Source organism: Pseudorca crassidens, chromosome 16, assembly GCF_039906515.1.
Source record: "Pseudorca crassidens isolate mPseCra1 chromosome 16, mPseCra1.hap1, whole genome shotgun sequence".
Lineage (NCBI taxonomy): Eukaryota > Metazoa > Chordata > Mammalia > Artiodactyla > Delphinidae > Pseudorca > Pseudorca crassidens.
In genome coordinates, this window is record NC_090311.1 from 13453905 (window position 1) to 13466188 (window position 12284).

The 12284-nt window shown below is 48.4% G+C and overlaps 2 long non-coding RNA genes across 2 annotated transcripts in view; one reads left to right on the forward strand and one right to left on the reverse strand.

Moving 5' to 3' along the window:
• Positions 1–12284, forward strand: part of LOC137208533 (uncharacterized) — a 59522-nt gene that overhangs the window by 22341 nt on the left and 24897 nt on the right. The gene's annotated exons all lie outside the window — the stretch shown is intronic.
• On the reverse strand, positions 2762–10928 carry LOC137208384 (uncharacterized). Its single transcript, XR_010935617.1, has 2 exons — positions 10325–10928; positions 2762–4482 (listed from the first exon to the last, which is right to left on the reverse strand). It is a non-coding gene; the product is annotated as an uncharacterized lncRNA (long non-coding RNA).

A 12284-nucleotide genomic window follows, 5' to 3' on the forward strand; every position in this document is an offset into this window, starting at 1 on the left:
TTACAGCCCGGTGCATCCCTGCTGGCTTCCCAAGGCCATTAGAATAGAAGCCAAACCCCTTTCCTGGGCACACACCTGCACCCTTTCCTGCATCCTTTTCCCGGGCACGTACCCATTTCTGCTCTCAGATCTCCAAATGTGTTTTAGGTTCTGTTGTGTCCCCTCCCTGCCCTCTCCCTGCTTACAATGTACATAGGAGCTCAGACAGGGAGGAGGAGCCCACCCCAGGCCTCTTGCTCCCCTTTGTAACCCCCACTACCCAGCCTTCATTGGGACTCGCTGGATCTCTTCTCCTGGGGGCGGGGGGGAACTGGCTTGGGGTGATCACCCAGGATCTTCCAGATCTTTTGTTCCAGAGTTGGACCTTGGCTTTCAAAACTCAAAAGCCAAAATTTGAACTCTTGTTCTCTTCACTGTGCTACAATGATCCTCTCTTGAGGTGATGGTCCAACTGCCCTAGATTGGGGAGGGGCACGGCATGACAGGAAGAAGCCGGAGCGAACACTTTAGTGAATGCATCAGCTTGTGTTTGTCTTTGTCTCTTGGCAAAGACACCCTAGCAAGACGGCCAGCTTCTTTCTGTGAATACTTTGATAAGCTCTTGGATGGAGAGGTGGGCAGACACCCCAAGGGGCAACTCGAGGGACAGAGGGTGGTTTCTGTCCAGCTAACCACCTGGCTTACGTCGAGAGGGGGGTGAGTGCTGACGGTGGACCCAGGAGCGCTCAGGCTTGTGAGGAAGTTTTGAGAGACTGTACATTAATAGTAAGTGGAAACGTGAAGCAGGGAAGAGAAATAGCATCTGATTCCACTTAGATGACATACCTAGAGTAGTCAATTCATAGCGACAGAAAGTAGCGTGGTGGTTACCAGGGGTTGGGGGGAGGGGAAAATGGGGAGCTATTGTTTAATGGGTGGAGGTTTTCAGTTTGAGATGATGAAAAATTCTGGAGGTGGAAAGTGGTGAAGGTTGCACAATGATATGAGTGTACTTAATGCCACTAAACTGTACACTTAAAAGTGATTAAAATGTTAAATTTTCCGTTATGTGTATTTTATCACAATTAGAACAATTTTTTAAATTGCATAATAATTATAGAGTTCATGGGAAAAATGGAGTTGGGACAGAACACTCAAAAATTTTGTCAATTACACATTTTAAAAAATATGTAGGAACCTAATAAAACAGTAGCACCGTTTTACAAGTGTTAAATGGTTAAAAAAACACATAAATACGACAATAAACATGGTACTTCACCGTGAAGGAAAAAAAACAAGAAAGATATAGAACAGAGATTCTCAAACTTTTTGGTCTCAAGACCCCTTTACACTCTTAAAGCGTTTTGAAGAACCCCAAAGAGCTTGTGCTTATGTGATTGATATCTATCGATATTTTCCATATTCAAAATTAAAGCTGAGAGATGTGTAGCAAACGAAACACAGAAGCACACAGTCCATCAGGGTGATGACATCATCACATGTCACGCAGGCTCCGGGAAGCCCCACCACACATTCACGAAAGGAGGAAAGGGAAAAAGGCAAATAACAGCATAATATTCTCTTATGAGAATAGTTTTGACCTTCTGGGTCTTAAAAGGGTTCAGGGAACTCCCAAACATTCCCAGAACACACTTTGAGAGTGGCTAGTCTATTCTAGAACTAAGGCAAGGTCTCTAGAGAGGCCTGTAGAGAGGATGGGAAAGGGGGAGGAGAGGGTATCGCAATGGGAAGTCAAGTACAGTCGGGAAAGACCCCACTAGGAGGGGCTCCAGAAAGGCCGATGGACGCAGGGAGACTTGCAGAGAGACACAGCTGTGTCCACCTGACCCCGTATAGCGGTCCCTGCAGTTTAGCAAGTGGGCCCAAGGCTGCCCACACGCAGCTGCTCCCCGGGAGTACAACTTCCGGCCCTTCCCCAGGGCCCCCAGCGACGACGCTCTCCAGGTTATTCCCGATTTGACACAGGAAGGAGCAGTTGTTTGAAAGCAGTTTTCTGCCGGCCAAGCGAGGGATGGCCAAGCCCTGCCCTGTGATGCTCCCGCAGATCCAACGTGAGTGGCAGCCAGTTTAATAAGGCTTATTTAAAAACAAAAACAAATCAGCTTATTCTCAGTGTGAAATGAGTTGTGTTCGGCCTTAATCCCCTGTGGTCAGTCAGCGCTCTGCGGCTATGCCAGCTGTCCCAGTCCCCGCAGACCGCCTTAGTGAAGGTTACGTCCCCTTTCCAGTGACGAGGAGCAGAAATCCAGTAATGCATTCAGTGCAGTGAAAACTTAATCCCAAATATCATTTTTACTCATCTGAAGAAAGTTAACCCGCTGAAGATTCAATTCAACAAACACTGCCTCTGAATTGAGGTCATCCGTTTACTTAATTGTAACGTTGCTGCTTCTTGCATGAGATCTGATCAACACCCAGGTCAAGGCTCTGTGATGGGTTTTATTCATCATGTTTTCTGCTTCCCTCTGAAGCCAGGATGGAGTGGGGATTGGCAATGTGCTCGCGCTGATGCCAAGTGGAGCTCCCAAAACATGCAGGCATTTATGGGTCAGGAGGGGGTCACAGGCACAGGGGTGTCAGATGACACTCCCCTTGGGAGGGCTAGGAAACTGCAGGAGCCTCTTCAGCATGGGGTTCCTGGGCCACATGGGAGAAATGGGGGAAGGGCTCTGGAACCTGAAAGGAAGGCCCCTGCACTTCCAGAGTAGGGCACTGTGGTGGTCAGGGTTCTCCAGAAAATAGAACTGCTAAGGTGTACATATACATAGGAAAAGATTTATTCTACAAAATTGGCTCACACAGTCATTGAGGCTGACAAGTCCCAAGATCTGCAGGGTGTGTCGGCCAGCTGGAGATCCAGGAGAGCCAGTGGTGTAGCTCCAGGCTGAGTCTGAAGGCCTGAGAACGAGGAGAACCAGTGCTATAAGTTCCATTCCAAGAGCTGGCAGGCCAAGGGCCAGGAAGAGCCAATGCTTCAGTTCCAGTTGGAAGCAGGAAAAAGCCAACATCCTGGTCAGAAAGCAGTCAGACAAGGAGAATTCTACCTTACTCAGAGGATGGTCAACCTTTTTGTTCTATTCAGGCCTTCAGCTGATTGGATGTGACCCACCCACAGTAGGGAGGGCAATCTGCTTTCCTTAGGCCACTGATTTAAATGTTAATCTCATCCAGAAACAGCCTCACAGAAACACCCATCGTAATGTATGACCAAATATCTGGGTACCCTGGGGCCCAGGCAAGTTGACACATAAAATTACTCATCACAGGGCTTCCCTGGTGGCGCAGTGGTTGAGAGTCTGCCTGCCGATGCAGGGGACGCAGGTTCGTGCCCCAGTCTGGGAAGATCCCACATGCCACGGAACGGCTGCTCAGCCTGCGCGTCCGGAGCCTGTGCTCCACAACGGGAGAGGCCACAACAGTGAGAGGCCCGCGTACTGCAAAAAAAAAAAAAATTACTCATCACAGACACCCAAAGAGAAAGGGAGACAAAGATTATCTCCAAATCAGGAGGGAAAGGGTGGTGCTCATTTAGGAGCAAGAGAAAGCGCAAAAACTGGCTGTTCCAGGTCAGGCTGATGGTTGTGGCTGGGCTGGGGGCTCCCCCTTGTGAGTTCTTCCGGTCCTGCAGTGGTGGGGAGCATACCATGGACGTAGGCTAACTTGGAAGGGCCTATAGGGCCTGGACCATTAGAAACCAGGCTTTTGGGCAGTAATCACCACTCCCAACTCTGGGGCCAAGGAGGACCTGCCCCCAGCTTCTGGGCCTTTCAAGACAAGGCGACATCTTAGACCAGGGTGTTTCCCCTCCTAACTGCATTTCTACAGATTTATTAATTAAGGCTGAATCTCTAACAACCAACAGTGAGAGGAAAGGGCCTTCACCAAGGAGAAAAGAAGGAATAAGAATTCAGAGAACCTGCCCGGGACCCTTGCAACACCTGGCAAGTACATCATCTTATTGAGCAATGAAGAAGGCCATGGTGGCCCACCTGTAATTAATCACAATTAATTATGATATAATCAACATAAGGGAGTGCCTATGATAAACCTGACCCTGTGTCTTACGGTCTTACCTCCTTTAATCCATTAATGACATTAACTGGAACAACCCCAGAAGGTGGGAACCATTATCCTTCCCATTTTATAGAGGAAGAAAGTGAGGCACATAGACAGGCACTGACATGGGGTCATACAGCTACTGAGGGATAGAGCTGGGATCTGAACCCACACTGTCCTTCCGGAATTAACCACTACACTATGCCACCTCCTCGCATGAGTGGGTTCCCCATGTGGGGTCCCTAGGGTTTGGGTCATGCCCTGGGCACCCGGGAAACTGAATGGAGAAACAGCTGGGCCCAGGCCTGAGGGCACAGCTGAGTGGAGTGAAAAGCAGGCTTGCTGGGGGTGAAGAAAGAGCCGACCGGCTTCCAACCTGGATCCTTCTGTCTCCTGTCTTCCTCTTGCCATGGCCACATGCAGCCCCTGGAAGAGGATTACCAGAAAGTTAGGAAAGAAACAGACAGCCACCTGTTAAACGGAAAAACCAAAGGCCCCAAATGGCGTCACCTGTGCTAAAACCCATGCTAACTGACCTAGATTTCATACCTGACCTAACTGTAGTTTTGACCTTCCCCAGGAGTGTAGTGGTAATCGGCCAGTCTGGAATTTTCTGGTCAGCACCAGTGAAGTACTCTATCACAGGGCCCTGTCCATCCCCCCACCAAGGGATGAAGAGGTAACCTGCGTGATAGACCCTCATCCCCACCCCCCACCCCCTGAAAGAAGGTGATCTGGTCTGAAACAATCCCTTTCTTTTGCTGATAGCTTCTGTGTGCCGCCCTCCTCCTGCCTATAAAAACCTTCCAGTTCATACAACCCCTCTGAGCACCCTTCTACTCACTAGGTGGGATGCTGCTGCATTCTTGAATCATTGAATAAAGCCAATTAGATCTTCAGATTTACTCATTTAAATTTCGTTTTTTAACACACTTAAAGCAAGGCTAAGGGGGAGGTGGCAGCCCCAAGTACAGCAGTATGGGCACCACAGCCTGCAGCGAGGGCTGACGTTCTGGAACAGGGAAGGCAAGAGGCTGTTCCCTGACTGAGGGCCCTTTAGCCTCCTGTGCCCACTCCAGGCTCCCCTGTTACATCTGTAAACCCCGTGGTGACAGCGACTCTGTCTTCTCTCAACACTCAGCAGACAATCTACCAACCCAGTGGCCCCTCTGCTCTAAACTGCTGTGACAACGCTTCCCAAGCCAGCCTTGTGCCTCTTTATCCCTGAGGAAAACAGCTAAGTCTGCCCTTCGAGTCCAGAACAAGCTCTGAATTTTAATTCTGGATTTAATTCCATGTGGGTTGAGCCAGGAGCCATTCGGAGACGGATTAGCAACCCTGACACTCAGCCTCTTGTCTTTGGGAAAAGGGACATGAATCAGCACCCACTAAGCCCACCGCCTGTGGAAGTCTCCCTGCGACTCAGATAGTGCCTTTGGGAATGACCCCTCTGGGCCAGTTCACCATCTTTTCGGGATCACTCTGCCTACCCCAAAGCAGGATTCAGCAACATGACGGGGAGGCAGCCAGAGGGGAAGGACACAGCAGAAATAGGAGGTATAATACCAATGGCCACGGATTCGTGGGGTGGGAGGTTTTCCTCCTCATGGCCCTTGATAGACACCAACACACACCAAAACTAGGAGAATAAAAGGGAGTCTGCGGAATTGGGGCTTGTATCAGTCAGGGTCCTTCAGAAAAACAGAACCAGCAAGAGATATGCATGTATAGTCTGAAGGGGTCTGAGAACGAAGAGAGTTGATGGTGTACATTCCATTATGAAAGCCAGCAGACTAAAGACCCAAGAAGAGCTCCTGCTTCAGTTCATGTCCAAACACAGGAAAAGACTGATGTCCCAGCTCAACAGTCAAGCAGGAGGAATTCTCTCTTACTTGCAGAAGAGTCAACCTCTTTGTTCTATTCAGGCCTTTGACTATTTAGATGAGGCCCACCCACAGCAGGAGGGCAATCTGCTTTATACCATCTATGGATTCAGATATTAATCTCATCCAAAACCACCCTCAGAGACGCACCTAAAATAATGTTTGACCAAATGTCTGGGCATCCTGTGCAGAATATGTACAGCCTGGGCCATATGTAAATCCAAAACAGACTGTTCCCTTCTGTCTCCAACTTAACAAAATTATTTATGCTGACATTTCATCTTAGGAATAAACATTGTAGCACAAATCATTTATTCAATCCCTCTAATAATTATCAACTCATCTGTGGAGTGATTTTTCATTTGTTCTGGCTGCCACTCTCCGGGAGGTCCCTATCTGAGCCACGGTTCACTATCAGGACTGCATCAAATCCTTCCAAGGTTGTCCCCATCAGATTGATGGTCACTGGGTCCCTGGCACCTGGTGTTCTGTTACAGCTAGTGAAGCATGGCCTTGTGCCCACACACCATGGCTAGGAACACACACCTACCCTGTGGCCTGGAGGCAAAGAGCCTCTGCGACAGCGGCTGCCTGCCTTGCCACCGGCTCTGTTGTGCCCACCAATGCTGGCTGCTCTGGAGCGGTGGGCAGGCATGGCGCTCACCCCTGCTGCCCCCATCCAGTTGGTGCCAGCAGGGGCTGCCAGCGTCCTCTCCAGCATCTGGCCACCTGGTAACCTCTGGGCTACCTGAGCCAATGTCATTTGATGGTTTAGAGTCTCATGAACTCATACTTTTTACCATCGTATGAGAGGATTTCAATATTTTCATCACCATGAGGACTTACCAGTGTGTCCTCAGCAAATAACAACCCTGAATCAGAAGGACCTCGGGGACATGAGGAAGGGGATGGAGATAGAGGGGGACGAATGACGAGGCCTTTCCCTATTGGCTAGACAGGAACAGTTCAGGCAGGCAGCCCAGGAATCTAGGATCGAGACCACCAGTGTCACTGTGGAGATGGAGAATGGGAAGCTAGAAAGAGAAGCTAGAAGTACAGGTCTGCTTTGAACATCTCAACTCTGCACACTTAACCACTCAATGGTAAGAATTAAGGGTGGAGTGCTGGGCATATATTACTGTGTACCATGCACCCATACCATGCCAGGCCCCATAGAAGGCATGCCCCAAATAGTTTTCTTTACGTTTCTCAAAAAAAAAAAATCTCTTTAAAGAACATATTATTGGGCTTCCCAACATATTATTGGGCGCAGTGGTTAAGAATCCACCTGCCAATGCAGGGGACATGGGTTCGAGCCCTGGTTCGGGAAGATCACACATGCCACAGAGCAACTAAGCCCGTGCGCCACAACTACTGAGCCTGCGCTCTAGAGCTCGCGAGCCACAACTACTGAAGCCCACGCATCTAGAGCCCGTGTTCCGCAATAAGAGAAGCCACCGCAGTGAGAAGCCCGCACACCGAAATGAAGAGTAGCCCCCGCTCGCCACAGCTAGAGAAAGTCTGTGCACAGCAACAAAGACCCAATGCAACCAAAAATAAATAATAAATAAATTTTTAAAAATCATATTAAAAACTATCAATGAGATTTAAAAAAAAAGAACATATTATTATCTCGTATTTCACATGAGGAGAGTAAAGCTCAGGGAGTTTGGATTTATTCATTCATCCCACAGATGAACATACTGTGCCAAGCACTAGGTAAGAACTGACCCAATAGACATGGGCCCTGCCTTCACAGAGCTTGCAGTCTGGTGAGCAAGACCCACATTAAAGAAATGAGCCCACAAATAAATATACAATTATATTATACATCACCATAAAATGCAGTTAAAAAAGAAAAAGGCCAAGGGTGCCATGAGAGTGAATGGCATGGGGACCTAATATAGACGGACCACTCAGGGAGAACTTCCATCTGCAGGAGCCCACAGTGACTCAGCCAGTGAGCGGCAGAACCAGGATTCTAACCCACAACGTTGCTCTTCCCACTGGCTTCCCCATCACGAAGCCAATGGGAATGGAGGGGCGGACCAATCTCCCCTTATATTTAGTCTATACATCTTGGATGTATCTTAGGCTGCTGAGGCCCAAGGTTCTCACTTCTACATTCCCACCATCTATCCTACCTCCCTCCCTCAGTGTATGGGGTTAGGATAAGTCAGACATGGGAGGCTGGTGATGGGACACTTTAAAAAAATGTTGAACAGTAGCAAGATGTCTTGAGGCCCATTCCTGACTTTGCTACTTGCCAAGGATGAGACTGAGACACTTTGGTTTACCTAAACTCTAAGGGGTCATGCAATGATCATGGTTACCTTTTACTAAGCACCTACCACATGTCAGGAGCTGAATAGCGGCTCTGAATGAGCATTGTCATCTGTGGTTGCCTGAATTACCAACCCTGATTCTTCAGTCCTCCCTGCACCCATGCCCTTGCCATGGGCCAATTGTGGGCAGATTGTGTTTCCTGATCCCTGTCTCTGGGCTCAGTCACGTGATTTATTTTAGACAATGGGATGTTAATAGATAAGATGCAAGCAAGAACTTGAAATATGCTTGAGCAGTCTTGTTCTTGTGTCTCTGCCATTGCTGTGAGAAGAGATTCCCCAGGCAGCTATTGCCACTTCAGCCTGGGCCCACAGTGAGGTTCATGGAGGAGACTGGAGTCATCCAGACATGCAGCTTGAACCAGAGCTGCCCAGCCTAGCCCAGCTACAACAGCTGGTCCCAGCCAACCCTTAGAAACGTTAGAAATAAATAGTTTATTGTTGGATGTCACTGAGATGTGGTAGTTGTTACACAGCAGTAGCTAGCTGATACGGTATTTCAACCTCATAACAACTCTGTGAAGTAAGTATTTTCTCTACTGTTTTACAGATGGATACACTAGAATTGAGGTTTGTACATTGGCCTATGTCATAAAATTAGCATGTGGCAGAGTTAGGATTTAAATCTAGGACCTTCTGGGGCTAAAGCCCAAAATGTAGGTGTTGGTGCTGCTTCAGTAAGACATTTGCATTAATACTGATCCTGTGATGATATAAATTTGGACATGATGTAATTGACAGCTGGCCCCTAGAACCTGGAGCTGCCCAGCTGCACAAGCTTATCCCAGTTGTTTTATAAACTTATCAATGATGCCACCCTATTTCATGCATGTAAAATTTTTATCCTCATTTAGTAGCATTACAGCAGGGTTTGTTCTATTATAATTCTCTAGAGATCAAGAGGAATTTTTAGAATAAAACTTCAGTGTCTGGGAAAGGGAAAAAGAGAAATGAAGGAGATGGGTTGTGTTTAAGAAGATAAAAATCCCAGCGAAGGAAAGAAGGAAACAAATGATTACTGTTATTCATTCCAAGCAGCTGGAGTGGAGCTGCCATTCCAACCAGATCAGGGAGGAGGCTCTTGTGGTTATAATCAGGCAAGTGACAATGGTGACTTGATGGAGGATGAAAGGGTTAAGTGAGCACCTGAAGAATGAAAGCACATGATGTGACCAAGTGCCCTAAAGCCACACTGTGAAGGAACTGGGCAAGTAAACCCACTTAATCGCAATGACATCCTCCAAGCCACAGAGCCCAACTCTGGCTCAGAGCCAGTTTCCAGTTAACTGGGCACCTCACCTCTTCTCCAGTCTGAGAAGCGGCCCCCAAATGAGCTGGAGGAAGGGTCCCCAGCAGGGACCTTGTCCTCACCTCAGGAGGGCAGCTGTGCAGTCAGGGCACCTCACTCTTCCCACGGGCGCACCCACCCGGGCCCGAGGTGCGTCCCCACTCCATCTGGGAGGACTGCAGACCTGCGTGGAGGCCAGAGAGATTCTGGAGAGGCTTCTGGTTTTCACAGAGGCCAAACTGGGGGTGGGGAGTAGGGGGTAGGGAACATCGTGTAGGAATCCAGGGTTGAGCTGCTTTGGGTCAGAGATTGGTCTTCCATCTTCAGTGTGTGAACTGAAAGCCAGGAGGGGGGTCGATCTGTCAGCCAAAGGGTGCACCAAACCTCCACTCTTCACGCCTTCGGGCTCAGCTCTCAAGGAAGGCCTGCGGACAGGGATCAGAAGTCCTTGGCCTGTGTCGGGCTATCCCTGGAGGCAGCAGGCATCTGCTTCCTACTCCCTTAAAACTCAGTAGTGGAAACTTGGGGAAAATAAAGGACAACCATGTGGGTCACTGAAATCTACCACCACTACAGCCTTGCTGCCTCCAGCGTCCCCAGACTTGGCTCCAGAGGCCAGTTCTGCCGGGGGGTGGGGGAGTACACCTTTCCCTGCTTAAGCATCTGGGTCATGACTTTGCTAAGTGTTTGTGTCTGAGCGGACTGACTTAGGCAGTGACTAAGCTTGGAAGTCATAAAACGTGGTACTAAACCTGTCAGTGAGGCTGTCATCTGGGCCAGGATGCAGACCCTGGGTGTTGTTTGCAGCGAGGAAAGTCCTCTTGCGTCCAGCCTCTCCAAGTGCCCTAGGCCATCCCTGTCTGATGTGCTCTGAAATCCAGAGGCTCTCCAGGTGCTTTCTGATGGGCCAGGAGGTCCAGCTGGGATCCACCTCGGGTGCAGAGCAGGACTGAGCCATGGCAGAAAGATGGGCCAAGATCAGTGGGACCAGTTGACCTACGCCGGGTCATCCTCTGAAGCCCTTTCTAAACGTATTGGCATTTCTCTAATGATTAATGATGTTGAGCATTCTTTCATGTGTTTGTTGGCAGTCTGTATATCTGCTTTGGAGAAATGTCTATTTAGGTCTTCTGCCCATTTTTGGATTGGGTTGTTTGTTTTTTAGTTATTGAGCTGCATGAACTGCTTATAAATTTTGGAGATTAATCCTTTGTCAGTTGCTTCATTTGCAAATATTTTCTCCCATTCTGAGGGTTGTATTTTGGTCTTGTTTATGGTTTCCTTTGCTGTGCAAAAGCTTTGAAGTTTCATTAGATCCTGGTAAGACAGGAATAAAGACACAGACCTACTAGAGAATGGACCCAAGGATATGGGGAGAGGGAAGGGTAAGCTGTGACAAAGTGAGAGAAAGGCATGGACATATATACACTACCAAACGTAAGGTAGATAGCTAGTGGGAAGCACCTGCCTAGCACAGGGAGATCAGCTCCGTGCTTTGTGACCGCCTGGAGGGGTGGGATAGGGAGGGTGGGAGGGAGGGAGACGCAAGAGGGAAGAGATATGGGAACATATGTATATGTATAACTGATTCACTTTGTTATAAAGCAGAAACTAACACGCCATTGTAAAGCAATTATACCCCAATAAAGATGTAAAATAAATAAATAAATAAATGTATTGGCAGAGGCTGCTGGTGTTTGACAGGGGAGCTGCCTCCCTGGGGGTTTCCAGCTCAGCTCCTTGCAACAGCGTCTGCTTCCTGTGGATGGTTTCACACACAGTGGCTGTGAAACCTGCGGTCTGAAGAGCCTGACCTCAGCTCAGCTCAGCTCAGCCGCGTGACTTAGGCAGGAAGCATCCTCTCTCTAAGCCTCAATTTTTTTCAGCTATAAGATGGGAACAACAGTATCACCTCTCCTGCCTGCCCCACAGGCATTGGGAAAGGCTCAAGAGTAATGATATATTCAGAGGATTTGAAAAAGGGCACAGTGCCATATAACAATGAAGAATAACAAGTCTTGAGTTCAACCCAGCAGACCTTTACCAAGTGCCACCGTTGTGCCAGACGATGTCTGGGCACCAGAGATGCAGAGCTGAGGGAAAGAGATACCGTTCCTGCCCCCGTGGGCTCAGCACTCTGCTGGATGCTTGGAGGAGACAAAAATGTATCCTAATAGTAGCACTAACAATTTTAATAACAGCTCATTCACTGAACGCTTTTATGGCTCAGGCTTGAGCTAAATACTTCACATAACTGTAAATCCTCGAACAACTAGGCAAGGAAGACATTGTTATGTCCATTTTGCAGATGAGGAAATTGAGGCTCAGTAGAGTGTAGTCATTTGTCCAAGCGCACTCAGCTAAGAAGTGACTTCAAAATCTCTCCTTACCAGACGTGCATCTCCTCTCCTGGACTTAGCCAGCATGCACGTGTTTTATATAGTTTCCTCTTACAACCATTAAAACAGAACTAAAGAGCTTCGTGCTTTATTATATTAGTGTATAAAGGGATGTGTGTGTAGGGTCTATATAGAGCGCCGGTCTGGAAGCATCTCACCTGTCCTCCTACTTAGGTTGGACCCATCTCCCAGCAGGTGAGCAGCCTCTCTGTCCAGTTGGCCCACGAGTGGTGGTCCCATCGTACCCTGGCCCAACCTTCTGCTTATTGAAAAACAAGCAGACTGGGGACTTCCCTGGCAGTCCAGTGGTTAA